This window comes from Trachypithecus francoisi, unplaced genomic scaffold (genome assembly GCF_009764315.1).
Source record: "Trachypithecus francoisi isolate TF-2019V2 unplaced genomic scaffold, Tfra_2.0 Lachesis_group1, whole genome shotgun sequence".
NCBI classification, from domain to species: domain Eukaryota; kingdom Metazoa; phylum Chordata; class Mammalia; order Primates; family Cercopithecidae; genus Trachypithecus; species Trachypithecus francoisi.
The window spans coordinates 151538841-151559327 of NW_022681454.1; the positions used below are offsets into that span (position 1 = coordinate 151538841).

The window sequence follows — 20487 nt, forward strand, 5'->3', positions numbered from 1 at the left end:
CAGTGGTCCTCATGTCCACAGCAGGCTTTGCTCCGATGGTTTTGCAGAGTAGGAAGTGAAAATTTCCAAAAGGCGGAAGAGCGGGATAAGAGAAGAAAAAGAGATAGATAAGCTAGCACAGGAACAAGGCGCAGAGCAGGAAAGTTACCAGGACAGAACAGGGAGGGACTGACTGTCACAGGGCAGGGAGCAGGAGGAAAGAAGCCACTTTTCAGTGAAAGGCATTTGTAATTACAAGAAAGCCAGGTTCTTCAGGGTCCTAGAGAAACAGAAATACAATTCCCTGGCGTCTGGGGAGAGCACTTAGGGGCTCCTATATACCCATCTTTTTGAATTTTCCCTTCTCAAACGCCAGAATTTGGAAAAAGATGGGGAGGGTCTTTAAATTATTTGGCACAAACTCCAAAAAAGTGGAGAAACTGTGAGCCAGCAACCCTCGACTAGGTTTTGCTGTGATGGCTGCTGAAATCACTTGCTCACAGGATGACATGAGCTGGGAACCTTAAGGTAGGTGAGGCTGCCAAGACGCGGGTCCGGGACTCGGCTGGGGCGCAGATGGAACCCGCCCGGTAGGGGGCGTGCGGGGCCATGTTTCCTGGGTTCCGGCCCCCAGCCCAGCCGCCGTAGGAGCGCGCGGCCAGTAGGTGTCCTTGCTCCTCGAGCGGCCTTGAACAGTGCCCAGCGTTGAGGGTGAGGCTCGTGCTCCGGGTCTCGCGGACGGCCGCCTCGGGCGTCGGGTCCCGGAGACTGGACAGACACCAGAGCCCGAGGACCGCGGAGTGACCGAGTGGGGCTGGAGGGCGGCGCCGCGCCTTCTGGGGAGACACGGAGGTATCAGGTAACCCCCGGCTGCCTGCGTCCCGGGATCATGCCCACCCGAGCCCGGGGACCCTTTTTACTTCCTCTTTCCAGGGAGGAAAGGCGGCAAAGGAGGCGTGAGGAGTTAGTTGCAGCCCCAGAGGCAGACATCGAACACCAGGCGATGCCATTTGGACTCTGGAAGTGGGCTCTTCTCTACCACGCGAACCAGCTGGGCTCTTCTCTAACACGCTAACCAGCTTTGCTTTTTCCTTCTCTTCAGAGGTAGAGAGGGCCCGGTGCCAACTCTTTGCTCAACTTCTCCCTGGAAACAACTTCTCCCTGGGAAAGTGGCTGCCTTCCTTCTTCTCCCTCCCCTGTGACAGTCCCTCCCTGCCCTGTCCTCGTAACTTTCCTATTCTGCACCTTCCCTTTGCTAGCTTGTCTATGTCCTCTTCTTGGCTCTTCCTCCCACTGGAAATCTTCACTTCCTAGTCTGCAAAACCGTCCAGCGGAGGTTTGCAACAGAGTCGGCTCTTAGTTTGGTGATGGTTGTGGATTTGAGGGCAGCAATAGGGACGATTAAAACTAGTTTTTAATACTTAAATTGTTTAGGGCTTACTTGTGCCTTTTTTTCTGCCTAAACATTAGTTTGATTTACTAAAATCCTCCCCTACCCCATTTTTGGCAACTTAGTAAAGAAACCAAGTGAAGGTAATCAGGCCTCGGTTATTTATGTAGAAACCATCTAGCAAAATAGAATGAATAGATCATTTCTTTTGAGGGGCCGTAAACTTTTTTGTATGTTGACGTGTGTTTTGACACTTGGGCATGCCCTGGTTGCCGTGGCTGCCTGTTTCATTTGATTTGAGGGTCTTAGAGCATTGTCTGCCATTGACATTCTGCTACTGAAGTTTATTCCTTTTGTTTAAAGTCTTAATATTCTTTTCCAGTCCCCCTAATGAATCACAGTTACCGTGAGAAGGATGACATCATGTTATTGAAGGAAAGTCCTGGTCTGGGATTCAGGAAACAGGATTCAGATGGCCTGTGTTCAGTGTTTAGTTCTGGACTCAGTTCTGCTGCTAATTGGCTATGTGATTTTGGTTGTTCAATTTATTTAACTTCTCGGAACCTTGGTTTTCTCATTTCAGGGAATCTGGGACCAATAACCTCCATCCATTGTCCTGTGACTGCTAAATTCAGTCTTCAATTCTTGGCTGTCTTCTTCCTCGATTACCAGTGGCATTTAAACAAAGTGATCATTGTCTCCTTGAAATGCTTTTTTCTTGAAGTCTCATGAGGTTTTCCTCCTTCCTCCTTGCCCACTACTTCTCAGTCTCCTTGACTGGTTCCTCCTCAACTCTAAAAGCTAAAGTTTGATGTGTACTAGGCCTCTTCTCTGACTCTGTCCTCTCTAAGTGCTCTCCATCTATGATATTTAACATCACCACCTTGGAAGAATCCCACACTTATACCTCCAACATGGATTTGTCCACCTCTAAAATCCATACTCAGGTATCCAACTGCCTTCTTGACATCTTCATAGGCATATCAAAAGTGACATGTTCAAAACGGAACTCCTGGTCTTTACCCCAAATCTGATTCTTCCCAAGTCTTGTTCACCTCATTAAATGGAATCCCTATCTTTCCATGCTCAAGCCAAAATCTTTGCAGTCAAACTTGATGTCCACCATCATCCTAGTCCACGCCACCATCTCCCTAGTTGATCTATATCAATAGCCTCTGATCTAGTCATCCTAGTTGCTCTCTCGCACTCCCAAAGTTTTTTTTCTCCACACAGCTGCAAGAGTACCCATGCAGGAGAATCATGTCCCTCATTGGATGAAAACTTCCCAATGGTTTATCTCATTTAGAGATCTGCAAGACTGTGATTTAGTTTCATCTTCCTTTCTGGTCTTATCTCTTTCTACTCTCTCCTTTGCTCACCAACACTGAAGGCACGTCATGTGGAACACTCTTTCCACAGAGTGCGTGGCAAGCACTTCACTTCCTTAAGGTCTCTACTCATTCAAATATTATCTTATCAAAGACGCTGTCCCCTGACCAATCTACATCCAATAGCTACAATTCTATGGGATTCTTCTTGGTATTATTTTTTTAACTGAGACGGGGTCTTGCTTTGTCACCCAGGCTGGAGTGCAATAGCGTGAACATAGTTCAAGGCAGCCTCAAACTCCCGTCTAAAGCAATCCTCCTGCCTCAGTCTCCCAAGTAGCTGGGACTACAGGTGTATGCCACCACACTTGGCTAATTTTAAGATTTTTTTCTTTTCTTTCCTTTTTTTTCTGGGTAGAGATTTTGTCTTGCTATGTTGCTCAGGCTGGTCTCAACCTCCTGGGCTCAAGTGATCCTCCCACTTGGCCTCCAAAAGTGTTGAGATTACAGGTGTGAGAGACACTGTGCCCAGCCTTCTTGGTACTTCCTAACCCCTTACCTGGCTTAAGTTTTCTCCACAGTACTTGACAGCTGACAAATATTTTGTTGTTGTTTCTTTTCCTACCTACACTCCAGAAAGTGAACTCCAAGGAGGGCAGAGATTGTGTCCATTTTGATCACTGCATTGTCTCCAGTGCCTAGAACAGTGCTTGGTGTGCAAGATTACCAATGTATCCTTATTGAATAAATTATATTCATAATATTTATACCATAGGGCCAAAGTGAAGATCACATTGGGAGGCCAATTTGTATACTGGAAAAAACCTTGGCTTTACAATTAGTGAAACCTGATTTCCAGTCATGGTTGCACACTCACTGGTAGTGTGAACTTCTCAGAAGGTCCATTTTCCACACTTTTGTGATAGATATAGTATCTTGAAGGTTTATTTTAGGCATAAGGTGGAACAAAAATGTTCATAAATGACTCAGCTATGAGGAGGCTAGAAAATGAACAGCTTTGAGAATATATGTGTGAATCTATTTTGTAAGCTACAAAGCCACATTTATATGTATAGAACTAATATTACTGGGGATAGTTGTGTGAAATGTACTGTGCAAAGCATTTCAGGGTGAATGGTTTCAGTGCTTGTAGCATACTGAAAATTAGAAAATGAATAATGGCTAGGATCTATACCTACATTTACACATTCTAATGGAACTGAATGTCTGACTTCCTATTGTTTCTGCATAATTTTCTGTAGTCCTGTTGTGCCTGAGAAGGCAATACATTATCTTATTGTATCTTATCTTATTATCTCAATCTGTCAAAAAAAAAGTGTGCACAAATTCAGCCACTTAACATACTCACATGAAACCCAAATAATTAGCTGGTGACAAGCTGCCAGTCACTACTTCCTCAGCATGGTCCTGCTAGATGAGTACTGACTGGTCTATTTTAGTTCAGCACACATTGCTAGGTTTTGGGGATTCAAAGGAAATATGTCCTTATTTTCAGGGTACTCATAGTCTCTTGCTGTAGTCTAGCCTAGCTTTACAAGGGGTATACAGTTCAGGCTCTTTGAGGACAGGAAGGAGGTCAGCTAGCATATAGGTACGTGTGAGCTTTTAACTGCCACGGTTTGAAGACAGCAGGAAGGCAGATAAATGCTATGCTGATTCCCCTTTTCATCTTGAGGTTTTCCACAAAAACTTCAAGGTATAGGCCATATTCTTTAGACTCTGAGTTAGATTTGAAGCCTTAGGACACAAAGAGTTGTGAGTTGAGGGTCCCTGAAATTCAGGTTCAGTTCTGTATTCTTGTTTGTGGAAGTTTAAGAATCATAGACTACAGGACTCCTAGGTAAATGCGGACAGCTTCAGAACCCAAGTCGTCTTGTCTTGGTTGTGATGTACCCTTTCCCTGGTTTGCAATCCCTTCCCCAATGACCACACAGGCTCAAAACAGGACTTAAAGAACCCAGATACATTGCTGATCTATCTTATGTCCACCTGCTCCCCAAACCCTTCTCACCAGCTGCCTCCCCAGCAGCCCCACCTCCCCAAATACTGTTGTGTTTCTTCCAGATGTGGAGGTTAAGGAGAAAATGGTGCAAGGTCACCAGAAGATGATCCCCACGTATGAGGGCTCAACCAGGGTAGAGTTGTTCTAGATCTGGATAGCAGAACAGCTTGCTTGACCGTGAGACAGTACACTTGAAGTTAAAAGAAATTCTTCAATGAAGAAGTTGGCTGTGGCCGGTAAATGCCTTAATTTCCCTATCAAGTAAAACAGCCTTGTAAGCACTCTTAGGACTGGGACCAGGATTTATTCATCCTTGCCTGGCACAGTATTATCAACTGTACAAAGATTCATTCTCCAGGAATATTCATTGCCTCACATTTATTCACCAGGAATTCAGATACAACTACATAATTTGAAATACGTAGATATTGTTTTGGCCTCACATTTACTTGGCAATAAATATTTCTTGAGCACTGTGCTAAATCTTGGGAGTACAAACTAGAATACGACCTATTTTCTGAACCCGGGATACTGTCTTGGTATATTTTTGTTTCCAGATTTATACCAAAATTAACACAATTTTTACCTTTTTAAAATCCATGGCTGGTGTACATATAAACCATAGAGAAATACTTTAAGATGATTACTTCTGTTATCTTCTCATCTTTATTTTTTAAAGCTCTGATGAACACAGCATATAAGCACATTCGTTCATTGGATTCTTTAGAAACCTTCAACCCCACAGTTGGAGTGAGACAGAGTTCAGCTGTGCTCCCCAGGGCTCCATACTTTGTAGAGAATGACTTGCTTTAGGGAGGGCACAGTGCAGCCCTTGGGAGAGGGTTGTCTAGCTAGACCTGTGCTGCTGCTGTATCCTTGAACCTTAATGGCTTGGCTTTGGACTGCTTGCCAATTCTTGCACACTGAAGGGAAGGAAGACTGACAGCCCATTTGACTGCTTTTTGAGTTTTCCACTGTGTCTTCAACTTATTCAAATACCTTTCCTGAAGAAAGCAGATTTCATGGACAACTCCGTTTGCTTCTGGACTGTTGAGACACTGGTAGATATGATTTAAGAATCTGAGCATGGAAACATTTAAAAATACATGACACTAATTTGCAGTGCAGTTTACATCTTCGTCTCAGATTTTACATTGTTTCTGGAACCTACAGCAGTCATTTGAATTATCCATCATTCACAAAGCCAGCTTTGTCTGATTTTTGTGGCATCCATTTGTTCTTGTCTTTCTTTTCTTCCTTTCCACAATATTCCCACGATCACTGACACAACTGCTGGTTGTGCCCTGTTTGAATTTCGCACTTGCATCCCTTTTACTAAACATCTGAATGTCAAATCCCAAAGTGAAATTTTTCTTCCTTCGCTGAAGCCTTTGAGGAAAAGTTACTGTTTTGCGTGCAGTTTGTAGAATTGCTTAGTTGGAGATTGTCAGAGTTTCACTGGAGGGTATTGCATCTCATTGTGAAATAGTTGATGTTGATTTTTCTGAGTTCAAGTGCTCTAAAAACAGATGAGCTATTTTTAAGTTATCGTTATCCATGAGAAGTAATGTATAATTCATTACTGGACCATTTATCTTTCAGTATTTCCCTTATTATATCTTAATGGTTTTCCATATGCATATTACATCATGTCTGAGTTTACTCTTTTATGATTGTAAAAACCATCCGTCTTATAGGGTATTGTGGTTGCATTATACAGAAAAAATTTGTAAATGTATATTTCAGTAATTAAAAAATACTTTTAATGCTGCATTTATTTTATGTATTTACGTAAGACTGCTATGCCAATGCCTCTGACCTAGTGGAAAATATTTCCATCTTTGGTAAATCTTTACCTAAAATCTTTCTGGTAGGTTTTAGGAATTCCAACATTTCAAAATAAAAGATTCTTTGGTAGTCAATAAGAAATTAGAGAAAAGGAATCTTGGAGTATGCCATGAGAGCTTATGAAAAGTGAGAGATATGAAATCAAGAAACTTAAGGTGAAGAGCTGTTTTAAAATATGCTTTCCTATTAATTCAACCATCATTCAGCCAACATCTGCTAAGTGCTCATCAGGTACAGTGAAAGAGACTGGGGACACACACGTCAAGACAAAGCTCCTACCTTTAAAAATACTGTCTTAGAAGAAAACACTGTCTTGTGATGGTACTTTTTCTTTAGGCTTTTATAGCCCTTTTTTTGTACTCTTGAAACTGCCTTTGCATAACATTTTTTAGTAAGGAAGTAACTTGAAGAAAACCAGTTATTTTAGGATTATGGAAAACTGGGAGTTTGGTAACAGCAAATCTTTCCTTTGAGGATGCTATTGACCCCTCATATTTACATCATATGTCAATAAGCAGGATCAATTTTTGCCTTAATTAATTATGAACTTGGAATAGCAAAGACAATTGTACATTGGGTAAAGGAAATATATGATTTGTTTTAAAATGAGACTTTTGCCATTGGAAGGAAATCATTCCTGGAGATCACCAGGAATAGGGAAATCTGTCACCACTGCTGTATTTTCCTTACTTGTCTGTTACCATATAGTAATTTACTTTTTGTCAGCATGATTAAGTATATGGATTACCACTCTAATACGCCAGTGGTTGAAATGTAAAGTACAGTGACAACTCATTAAGATAGAGAGGGTTGCCAGGAAGTACCTCCAAATGAATAGGAATATATCTACAACTTCTGTATTTGGATAAGGTACTGTAAAATAATGTTTTACTCATACATTATTTCAACTTTGATTAATTCATTGTTAAATTTAAATTTTAAAAAGTAAAATACACTTTGTGTTTTTCTTCCAGTTCCTCAGCTTCTGATATGGTTTGGCTTTGTGTCCACAACCAAATGGCATCTCGAATTATAATCCCCACATGCGTCCAGGAAGGGACCTGGTGGGAGGTGATTGGATCACCGGGGTGATTTCTCCCATACTGTTCTCTTGATAGTGAGGGAGTTCTCATATACTGTTCTCTTGATACTGTTCTCTTGATAGTGAGGGAGATCTGGTTGTTTGATAAGTGTCGGGTGTTTCCCCCTTCTCTTCTTTTCTCTCTCTCCTCCCACCATATAAGACATGTCTTGCTTCATCTTTGCCTTCCACCATGATTGTAAGTTTCTTGAGCTCTCCCCAGCCATGTGGAAATGTGACTCAATTAAACCTCCTTTGTTTATAAATTACCCAATCTCACAGAGCATCTTTACAGCAGCGTAAAAACGGACCAAGACAACTACTGTATGGAAAGAAGCTAGATTATTTTCTTTTCTTTTTTTTTTTTTTTTGTTTTTTTGTTTTTGATTCAAAATCTTGCTGTGTCACTCAAGCTGGAGTGCACTGGTGCTATCTCAACTCACTGCAGACTCTACCTCCCAGGCGATCCTCCCACCTCAGCCACCTGAGTAGCTGGGACTACAGTTATGAACCACCACACCTGGCTAATTTTTTTTTTTTTTTTTTTGTAGAGGTGGATTCTTTCTGTATTTCCCCAGGCTGGTCTCTAATTCCTGGGCTCAAGCAATCCGCCTGCCTTGGCCAGCCTGTTTGATTTTTTATTATCTCTCAGAGATAAACTGTTCCTGCTAACTGCTACAAAAGTAAAATCGCCTATAAGTTAACAATTGTAGTCACCTTAATAGCCCCCAGCCATACCGCTAAGGCTAGACCTTAAAGACAATACCTTAAAGGCTAATTATGCAAGGCGGTGTTTATGTAAGTGATTTATTGTAAAACTTTAAAAATATTAAGTGCTATTGTTGTTAGAAAAAAGGTAAGTAGTTTGGTTATTTATGATCTTTATATCAGAATATCTTAAGGAAATACAGCTAATTATAGAACTTTTGTTCACAGAGATGGATATGGTAGCCTTATTTATAACACACACACAAAAGGAAAGACCTAAATGCTTAACAATAAGGAAATGGTTAAATAAATGAGGAGAGAGTCAGGCAATAAAATCTTACATAGCCATTAAAATTTTATTTATGGAAAACCTTATTACCATGGAGAGCTACTTATGCTGTCACATATAGTACCTGATAAATGTCTTAGTCTTAATTTTGAAATATTTCAGTTGCTACAGATGGATTAAATTGTCTCATTTTAATATTTAAGGCCTAGAAATTGGCCTGAGGCATGGAATATCCCAGCAGAAATTCCATTTAGACAAGAGAACCATTCCAATTATTTAGCTTGTTAGAGAATATGTATTATTACAGCTATAGCATCAACTTTGTGATTTTTAGTCTATGTAAGAAGCTGCTTTGATTTGGTGAAATTAATTTAAAAAGTCCCCATCGTAACATACCTAGGTTAATTATCTAGTTTGTGCTTTAAAGGGCAGTTTGATCACAAAGGAGGTGCTTTTGAATAGCTGCATCACCTATGGTGACTCTTACTCCAATCTACCCTTTTGGTTTTCTGTATCTGTTTCTATAATCTATCAACTAAAGTGAAATCACTGGTTTTTCTAAGGAATAGTGTAGGCTTTTAGTAATAAGTGTTTAGGGTATTTATAATATTGGTAACTTTAGGTTTTAGTGAAACTTTGGAGTTAAAACTGCGGCTAGTTGGGTGTGATGGCTCAGGCCTGTAATCCCAGCACTTTGGGAAGCTGAGGTGGGAGGATCACTTGAGCCCAGGAGTTCAAGAGCAGCCTGGGCAACATAGTGAGACCCTGTCTCTACAAAACAATTTTTTAAAAAAATGAGGCGGGACGATCGCTTGAGCCTGGGAGGTTGGGGCTGCAATGAGCTGTGCTTGTGCCACTGAACTCCCTCCTGGGTGACACAGAGAGACCCTACCTCAAAAACAAGTGAACAAAAAAGCTGCTAATAGATCACAAAAGAGAAGTGGTTATTTTATTTAGTTGTTTTAAAGCCCAATTTTTTCACTTTGGTGATAATAAAAGTTTAGTGTGTCTTGAACATAATACTAGATCTTTCCATCAATTGATTTTATTTCAGATTCACATGGGATTAGTTCACATCAAGCAACATAAATATTACAATTTCTTTTTTTTTTTTTTTTTGAGGCGGAGTCTCGCTCTGTCACCCAGGCTGGAGTGCAGTGGCCGGATCTCAGCTCACTGCAAGCTCCGCCTCCCGGATTTACGCCATTCTCCTGCCTCAGCCTCCCGAGTAGCTGGGACTACAGGCGCCCGCCACCTCGCCCGGCTAGTTTTTGTATTTTTAGTAGAGACGGGGTTTCACCGTGTTAGCCAGGAATGGTCTCGATCTCCTGACCTCGTGATCCGCCCGTCTCGGCCTCCCAAAGTGCTGGGATTACAGGCTTAAGCCACCGCGCCCGGCCAATATTACAATTTCTTAATGTTCATTATAGCCTTGGAAACAATTAAAGGTTGACTAGTCTGCATTACTGCCTTTGATAGCCAAATATATCTAATAGTGAATAATACATTTCTTTTTATATTTTAGGACCTGGGCTATGCTCCTGATTTTATACAGACTGCCATGGCTCCAGATATAAAAGACCAAATAAAAAGGTAATTTGAAAAGTATTTTGTCATGTAGATTATCTTAATTTTTTTGTATTCAGTGGAATGTCAAATTTTAAGATGGAATCACACACACACACTTAGTAAAACTGTCTGACTTATAGAGTCACAAAAAGTAAATAACCTGATGAACATTTAAAAGGCCTTTAATAGACACATGCACACATATGTTTATTTTGGCACTATTTACAATGGCAAAGTCATGGAACCAACCCAAATGCCCATCAATGATAGACTGGATAAAGAAAATGTGGTACATATATACCATGGAATACTATGCAGCCATAAAAAGGAATGAGATCATGTCATTTGCAGGGACATGGATGAAGCTGGAAGCCATCATCCTCAGCAAACTAACACAGGAACAGAAAACCAAACACAGTGTGTTCTCACTCATAAGTGGGAGTTGAACAATGAAAACACATGGACACAGGGAGGGAAATGACACATGCTAGGCCCTATTGTTGGGGAAGGGGCAAGGGGAGGGAACTTAGAGGTCATGTCAATAGGTGCAGCAAACCACAATGGCACAGGTATACCTATGTGACAAACCTGTATGTTCCGCACATGTATCCTGGAACTTAAAGTAGAAATTTTTTTAAAAGGGCTTTATTGGCCAGGTGCGGTGACTCACGCCTGTAATCCCAGCACTTTGGGAGGCCAAGGCAGGAGGATCACAAGGTCAGGAAATCGAGACCATCCTGGCTAACACGGTGAAACCCCGTCTCTACTAAAAAAAAAAAAAAAAAAAAAAAATTAGCCAGGCGTGGTGGCGGGCGCCTGTAGTCCCAGCTACTCGGGAGGCTGAGGCAGGAGAATGGTGTGAACTGGGAGGCAGAGCTTGAAGTGAGCCGAGATTGTGCCACTGCACTCCAGCCTGGGCAACAGAACGAGACTCCGTCTCCAAAAAAAAAAGGGGTTTATTAGCCACCCTGTGGTTCTGATGAAAGAAGGCAGTTGCCATTGTGTGAAAGAATTTTTTTGTTTATTTATTTATTATTATTTTTTTGTTTCTTTTTTTTACTCTGTTATGTGAAAGAATTTTTAGAAATATAAAGCCACTTTTAATGCCCTAGCATTTTGGGGGGTGATTCCCAGTCAGAGAAAGTTAGAACTGAACTGTTTGTTTGCTCTCTGGCACTCGGGATATCCTGTGACTCAGGACAAATCATTTTATGATGACTCCCGGGAGTTAGTGTGAAACTTGAGGCTATGGAACCAATCAAAGCAGCTTCCCAAACTAGAACCAAATCCAGGACTCTGGCCTCATTATCACAGTGGTTTGATTTATTGAGCTAATGAAGAAAGTCTTTTGTAATTGAGTACTGAATATCAAATGATGTTACTGAATATCTCCTTTTGAAGTATTGAAAATATACTTCTGCTTAAGAAGGATCAATTCCTTAGAACGTGCTGTTGCTTTAGATCTACATGAGGAGCTTTGAATAATTAACTGTCTGGATGTTGTTGCTATGTATGACTTAGTTTTATTAATGACACATTTCAGAATGCACCATAGAGTTGGAAGGGCCGTCTTTAAAATATCGTTATCATCCATGAGGGGGAGCTGTACCCTCTTTTAAGAAATCACTTGCCCAGAAAAAAGAATAAAACTAGTTATAATATCTTGCAAAAAAAGAAAGCAAAGCTTCATTTGAAAAAGTAAATTTTGTTAAATTTGCAAAACTTCTTGTAACATCACCAGAATTGTTGCTAAATTTTCTATTTATATACCATCTTTCACTTTTTTTTCTATTTGTATGCTCTCTTCACTGAGATGTGAGAAAACCTTCACATGTCAGTTAATCCACATTTATACTTGCTATGTATGGATGTGCCAAATATAGAGCTGGACAATACAGGGCACAAGCTGTGTTCAAGTCACCAGTGCCTCATGGATGAGAGGGTGGAAATAGGAACAGGTTAGGGGGAGGAAATTATATTTAATAGAGGTACCTGTTGAAACTATTATTGGGAAGTATTTCTGTAAACAGGGTGAGAATGGTGTCAACCTAAACTGAGCAACAGGGATTAATTCTCAAGCTTATTAGGGAATAGCAAGGAACTGCAATCAACATAATACATAATATATGCCTGCTATGGAGGACCATAAGGGTATCTGAGGGAGTTGGGAAAAAAGGAAGCTTTTAAAGGCGAAGAGATATCCATGTACCTGTTTTGAAATAAAGAGCGCTGACTACAGGGTCTTGTTACATGCAGTCGCATTTGCTTATTGGTGGTACTGGCTGTTGGTAGGAGAGAGTTTTCATAGAAGTGGCTTAACTCGAAACTTCCAGTTGAGAAAGTCGTTTCTGGCAGTTCCTGGTACAGGCACACATGTGTTAGGGCCCTTCCTTCGTGGCCTCCCACTGCATTTTATTAGGGTTTGACGTAAGTGACTCCATTGTGGGTACTAACAATTTTCACAGAAGTTCTATTCAATAGAAGTAACAGTGAGAAGGTTGAGAATGGATATAAAGGAGAGTAGGATTGAGCTTTAGGGAACCCCTGGAGAGAGGAGAAATGGTAGCAGCTAAGGAGAGAGCAAATGGGAGAGGATACCAGGTGCAGGGGCTCGTGCCTGTAATCCCAACACTTTCAGGGGTGGAGGCAGGCTGATCGCTTGAGCCTAGGAGTTCAAGACCAGCTGGGAAACATAGCAAGACCCCTTCTCTACAAAAAATGAAAAACTTAGCTGGAACCGTGGTGCATGCCTATAGTCCCAGCTGCTAGAGAGGCTGAGGCGGGAGGATCTCATGAGTCCAGGAGTTTGAGGCTGCAGTGAGCTAGGATTGCATGACTGCACTCCATCCTGGGTGACAGAGCAAGACTTTGTCTCTTAAAAACACACACACACACACATGAAGGGAGGGAGGTGAACCCTGGAAGAAGTGGGAAGAATCTGAATGATCACAGGAACCCTGGAAGGAGGGAGTTTTAAGAAAGTGGTGGTGCTGGGGGAGGAGGCTAGGAGGATAGAGTGAGTTCACATGGACCTGAATAGGTTCAAGAGAGTAAACACAGAGAAGACGATTTTGTATTTGGTTAGAAAGAGGACTAGTGAGTATAAATTCTAATTATAGACACTTAGTAACTGTTCTTTGGCCAGTTGATAGGAGTGGTTTAGTAGAACATTTAAGTCCACATAGAGCCTGATGCAGCAGATGACAGCAGACAAGGAGCAGGAAAAGCAGGCTTTCCATCTCGCCTCTGTCACTAACAAGCTGCATGACCCTGGATGAGTCACTTTGTCTCTCTTCTCCTTAATTTCTTCATCTATAAATGAAGTTTCTTAAATTGATGTCCAAGGATGAGCTTCAGGGATTCTGAGATGTCTAAAGATTTTCCCTCTAGGGAGAAGGTCTATAGCTTTGATCAGATCCCCTAAAGTGATAATGCCTCCTAAAAAGTTAAGGACTGCTGAATTAGGTGATCATTAAAGTCCTGCTTAGTATAGAATATCAGGAATTTTTAATCTCTAACTTTCGTTTCTCTATTGTATTCCAAATGGCCTGTCTCCCAAATCACTCTCAGAGACCACTGTAAGATTAGATTTTCGGCCGGGCGCGGTGGCTCAAGCCTGTAATCCCAGCACTTTGGGAGGCCGAGGCGGGCGGATCACGAGGTCAGGAGATCGAGACCCTCCTGGCTAACACGGTGAAACCCCGTCTCTACTAAAAAAAAATACAAAAAACTAGCCGGGCGCAGTGGCGGGCGCCTGTAGTCCCAGCTACTCGGAGGCTGAGGCGGGAGAATGGCGGGAACCCGGGAGGCGGAGCTTGCAGTGAGCCGAGATCGCGCCACTGCACTCCAGCCTGGGCGACACAGCGAGACTCCGTCTCAAAAAAAAAAAAAAAAAAAAAAAAAAAGATTAGATTTTCTGAAATGTAATTGACTGTATCCGTCAGCCCCAAAGGATTATTTAGAAAATCCAGACAATTTTAAAAATTAAAGTTAATAATTTCTTTAATAGCCCACAGATATTTTTATTAGGACACAACCTTTGTATCACTATTTATATTATTTACTAGCCATGCATCTAATGATCATCAACACCAGAAGTGGCTGTAGCCACTTCAACATATGTGGATGTCATTGCCTTTAGTGTTTTCCCTCCAAAAGGAAAAAAAAAATTGGGAAGAAAAAGCAGTTTACTGAGTGTAAACTGGTGACTGAGCTCCCATCAGGGTGAGATCCAATCAGGGTGATTGCTCTTTGGTGGTTCTCTTCTGGCAGGCATGTAAGCTCTTAGCAGTGCAGGGGCACTGAGCCCCCAAGTATGCTACTGCCCTTCATAAGATGGCCAGGAAGGCTGGCATGGATTTGAATACAACAGTTGTCACTGTAGATAATGTCATGGGAGATGTTTTGACATTTATATTATATGCTCCTAAGCAAGAAGCCATCCTGCCATGCACCATATAATTATGATCATTCAATTTTGTGTAATTAATAGATAACTCTTAGGACTGAGCTCTAGAAATCCCTTTTTGGTCTCTTGTTACTTTATTCTATAAAATCTGGTATGTCAGCTGCCTTTACTGGTTAACAATTTATGTCTATAAACCACCTATGTGGATGGTATTCAAGATGTATTGTTTCACTGAAAGCAATGTTTAAAATAACCCTAGACATTTCTAATTCACACAGAAAATTAAGCTGAAATTGTGCTTCTTATAAATCATAAAATTATTTAGCACAATCCATTATCCACCTTTCTCATCTTACCTTGATTTGCTTCCATCTGATGGATTTTGCTGCAAGTGATACATTCTATGTGTCACAAGGCAAAGAGAAATGAAGTTAATAAATACTTTTGTTAACACTTCAGTTTGAAATGCTAAATGTTGAAGGCAAGTGTCATACTTTTCCTTGGAGCTGTTTCTTTAGCAACATCTTTAGCTCCCAGTGAAATGCAAGAGGTGGAAAATTCAACCTATGAAATCCAAACACAGTTCTTACTGGTCATGGATATTTGCAATATTGATACGAGCTGTCAGGTGCACAAAACACTAATTTGTTTGCGTGTAGACACAAGTGTTCTGCTAATTAATTTATCTTTCTAAAGCCATTGTCCTCCTTCACAGGGGCCTGCCAAATGTGCTGTTTATGCAGAAGGTTTAGATTTATGATTTGTGAAAATTGTTCTGGAGATAGCATTGTAGAGTTGTTCTGTTGCTGTGTAGATAGTGTATTTTGAGTTTATCTTTACCTTTCTTCTAAAAAGAGGTTCTTGTTTTTACACTACTGACATAGTAACTGGATGAGTGATTTCACTGCCATAGCTGCCTGTTGGTTTATTTTAAATATGGTGTTCATTAGCATGTGGCAGACTTCTGCTTTAATCATCACAATGTGTTGACAAAAATGCTAAATCTTATCCAGTGGAATTACAACGTGGGCCCATTTTTGCCTTATGGAAAGGAAAATAACCCTCAGAAATTTTAATTTGCTCATAAAAAGCAAATGTGGAAACAGTAACACCTTAAACAGAGAGGAGAAGTAGGAACCTGCCTGGGAATGTAGAATTTAATAGCTGAAATTCTATTTCCTGTTGTGATAGTAACTGAAGACAACATAAAATATACTTGTCAAAATAATAACACTCCTTAAAATTCCATATTGGTGACTTAAGGATGGAGCAGTTTCAGCTTTAATTTTTGGTAGGGAACTTGCTTTTTGACTTTGAGTGCTGTGGACAGGCGATCCACAGCAATCAGTCGATGCAGAGTAGCAGAAAATGTCCTTGGCAGCTATAATGGCTTGATAAGGTGATATGCAGTTTTTATGAATGGCTGTATCCAAGCAGCATCAGGTGATGCTACAGTGGCTTAGAAATTGTCAGGGGCTTTTACCTGTTTTCCATAACTCTAGCCATTGCCCTCCTTTTTGAGGCAATACAGAGATCATCCTTTATAAAAAGGTCCTCTCCAGTGCTTTGGCACTTAGCCTGGGAAAACATGCCTGCTTACCTCATAATTATAAGAGAGAACACTACAAAACTCATATATTTTCAGGAAATATATTGATAATGTTTATTCTTAACTTTGGCTTGATAGGAAGCATCATTCTTTACTAGACATAAACTACTAGCACCTTCGAAATATAGTAAATCACTTTGCAAGAGCAAGAAGAGATTATATCTACATGTTTATAACAACCCTATGAAACAGATACTGTCAGTATCCTACTTTAAAGATGAAGCAATTTCCTCCTTTTGTAGAGAGCTACAAAAAAAAAAAAGAAAGAAAGATGAAGAAACTTGGGTATAGGGAAGTCGGGTGAGTTGTCTAGGGTCCAGAGCCTATACTTTAAATCACCAGGCTTCACTTTGCATCATGTTTCTAAGGCCCTAACAACATGCTTATTGTTACTAGAGAATTGATGAACATTATGAAAGTGAAGTAGGAGACTGGCAGGACTTTTTTTCTGGTCGCAACCCTGCTGACCAAAACAGGATCTGATCCAGACAGGATAAAGTGAAGAAACTGGCAGGAACCAGCAGATGACAACAAAAGCCATCCCTAGCTGCTCTCATTGCTTATTGGCATAAGATACTTCCACCAGTGCCATCACAATGACTGGAAAGTGACCACTCATTTCCATGGCAATGACTCAGAAGTTACCACCCCTTTCTAGGAAGTTCTAATTTACCCATCCCTCAATTTACATTGACCCACTCCTTAATTTGCATGTAATTGAAATTGGGTTTACATGAATATAAATACAACTGACAGGAGCCCATGCATTGCTGACTCTGGACACACTTCCTATGTGTTAGCCCTGCTCTGTAACTGTTCAATAAAAGATTGCTGTCTAACACCACTGGCTTTCCCTTGAATTCTTTCCTGGGAGAAGCTAAGAACCCTCCTGGGTTAAGCCCCAGTGTTGGGGCTTCTCTGTCCTGCATCAAAAGGAAATGCTCAGAGAGCTTAGAAAATTTATAACTGGGGGTCCTACCCTGTTCTGAAGGGGATGAGGATGGTCTTTCAGCAGAAGTGATGTTGAAATCAAGACCTTCGGGGTGAATATAATTTGTTCTGGAAAAAAATAAAAGGTTTCCATTAGAAAAGACTACACTGCACATTTTAACCCCTGGAGGGAATATGCTGTTGGGATGCAGGAACTGAGAAGTCCAGAATGGTGACCTGCAGAGAAAGGAGGGTAGGAGATGAGCCTGGAGAGATAGGCGGGAGCCAGAGGGGAGAGAACTTCAAAGATCATGGTTCTGATTTTGTACTTTACTTTGAATACAAATAAAAAGTGACTAAAGAAAAGTAAAAGCAGATGAATTATATGATCAGATGTGAGTTCTGAAGGGATCGTTCTGGCTACAAAGTGATTGAGAGACAAGAGATGGAAATAAGGAGTCTACTGAAAGGCAATTGAGAGCTAGTAGCTTGGGCATGAGAAAGAACTGTGAGTAGTGTATTGATTAAATAAATTTTTAGGAGGTAGAACTGGCAAGATTTGATAGTAGAGGGAATATACAAGATTAGAGAAAAGTAGCTCCCAGTCTTGTACACCATGCTAAGCTTATTACATTTAATAAAGTAATATTAAAGAGACATAAACCCATACACACTTTAAAATCTCTAACAGTTAGGAAATGACTAAGCAAACTCTTTGCTCTGTTAAGTAATATGTCATCATTAATTAATATGTTTATAACAGTTATAAGACATACAAAAGATATATTATTTAATTTCAGATAAATAATAAGTGTATGATGATAAAAGTATTCCAGTAGTCTGATTTAAAATATGCTGCAAACATAAAGATATCAAAATCCTACACATAGGGAAGGATCAGGAAAGAATTTATACCAGTTGCTGTGGTTGATACTGGCTTCATGAATAATTTCTTCTTCTTTGCTTATTTATATTTATTTATTTATTTTTATTTTTGAGACATTCTGTCACGCAGGCTGTAGTGCAGTGGCATGATCTCAGCTCACTGCAACTTCCATCTCCTGGGTTCAAGAGATTCTCCTGTCTCAGCCTCCCAAGTAGCTGGGATTACAGGCATATGTCACCATACCCAGCTAATTTTGTGTATTTTTAGCAGAGAGTGAGTTTCACCTGTTGGCCAGGCTGATCTCAAACTCCTGACCTCAGATGATCCACCTGCCTCGGCCACCCAAGGTGCTTGGATTACAGGTGTGCGCAACTGTGCCTGGCCTTCTCTCCTTTTTCGAATTTTCACATTTTCTTTGATGACCAAGTATTACTTTTATAACAAGAAATTATTTTTACAATAAAATAGTACGGACAAGAGCAGCTACTTTAAAGAAAATTCATTTGTCATTTGCCGTTTGTTATTTGTATACTTCTGAATTTTTATTTGTAGCATGTTTAAAATGAGACAAGGCTGCATACCTTTTTTTAAGGAAAGTTTCATTATTCATTTCCTGCTTGTGTTACAATGTCTAAAAATAAGGAAATGGTTAAACCACCTGTTTGCTCTGTTAAGTAATATGCCATCATTAATTGTTATGTTTATAACAATTTTAAGACACAGGAAAATGACTTCTGCTAAGTGTTGAGAATTAACTGACTTTAGAACGTTTGAAATGGTTTTGGAATTGAACACCACTAGGCACCTCATATAATCCTCAACTGAATCCATGGAGGGCTGCTGCACATATTGTTCGTGAACCACACCATTTATACAAGCATGTGTGGAAGCCCTAAGAGATAGAGGAGTCTGGGAACCCAGGTCTACCAGGGTCTAGACCCATGCACGTTACCAGTGCACACTCAATGCTGTATCTCTATGGCCCTTCTGTACCAAAAGCTGTGTGCAGACAGTAGCTGTCTATTATTGTTCACTGCTGTGTCCTCAAGGCCTGAGCACATGGTAAGCTCTCAAGAAACTCTGTTGAACAAGTGAATATATTTGTATATCAGTATATACAATGATTTTCTTAGGTTAGTTTTAGAAATCAAATTAGTGTGTTAAAGGTTATGGACATTTTACATTTCTGAAGTCCTTATAATGTATTACCAAATTATTTTGTGGAAGGCCTGTACCAATTTATATTTATTCACCAGAAGTATTATTATGTTGGTTTAGCTATATCTTTACCAGCAGTAGGTATCTTTATTTTCTGAAGATTTTAAATGTTTTTGGTAAAAAACAGGTAAGGCCTGTTTTCTCAGTTTCTGAGTTTTAATCTAATTTTCATGGTTTATTTTATTTTATAAAACAAAAAATACATTTTGAATTTTTATTTGTAAAAGTAATGGAAGTTCATTTTAAAAATATGGTTAATAAAAAAGAAAATAAATGCATTAATGATCCAACTACACATAGCTACAGTCAACATTTTGGTATATATGGTTTCAACCATCTATATTTAGACTTATATACATATATTTCATATATAATCCATTATTATATATGTATAATAAAAAGTCAGACTCCATTTTTGATGTTTGACTGCTGGCAGTTTTCAAGCCCCACCACTCCCTCTTCCCCTGCTCCCCTACATTTGGGAAAGCAAGTAAGAAAGACCTGTTGCTTCCTCCTCTGGCTCCAGTGAGAGGTACACAACACACAAACCTTGGCCGACATCTGGGAGCCTTCACCCCAGCCTTACCCCTTCATTGCAATAAAATCTAAGCTGATCTCCTTTCTCTACTCTCTCAAATCATTTGTGAATCTGCTTGGGAGCCTTTCTTGCTTTCCCCAGAAAGCCTCATTATGCGAGTAGCAAATGTTTGCGTATCCTCTTGGTGTGTATGTAACATTATCATTAGTCTCTATATGTGACTCCAAGTCAGGTGTTTAGGCATGAAGGGAGTCTATCACATCTTCTTGTGGAGACCACAGCAATATGGATTATAAAAATGGAGTTTAACAAATATAACTCAAACAAGAATGAGATTATACTATGCATATTGTATAATAATTTGATTTTTATTTAATAATGTATTTTCAACAATATCATTAAATATTTTTCACCATACCATATTTAACAACAGTATATTATACCAGTATATGGTACAAATTATCTAACCAACTTATTATTGGATAGATATGTTGGTTCCAACTTTTTTTTGCTATTTTAAATAAGCTACAGTGAATAACCTTCCAGCTATACTTTTGTGTCTATTCTTGATGATTTCTGTAGGAGAGTTTTGCATTTAAGTATTAATGCATCATAAGCACATGAAGTAAACATTTATGGAGCATATGAAATGCACAATTTTTGGGAATCCTAAGCATAAAAGA

General features: G+C 40.0%; 1 long non-coding RNA gene across 1 annotated transcript in view; it reads left to right on the forward strand.

Moving 5' to 3' along the window:
- The first annotated feature begins 626 nt into the window (after positions 1 to 626).
- The window catches only part of LOC117086056, a 77272-nt gene continuing 57411 nt past the window's right edge, over positions 627 to 20487 (forward strand). The window contains exons 1-2 of the long non-coding RNA XR_004438190.1: positions 627 to 838; positions 10172 to 10239. This is a non-coding gene — a long non-coding RNA (uncharacterized LOC117086056). The remainder of the gene's footprint in view (positions 839 to 10171; positions 10240 to 20487) is intronic.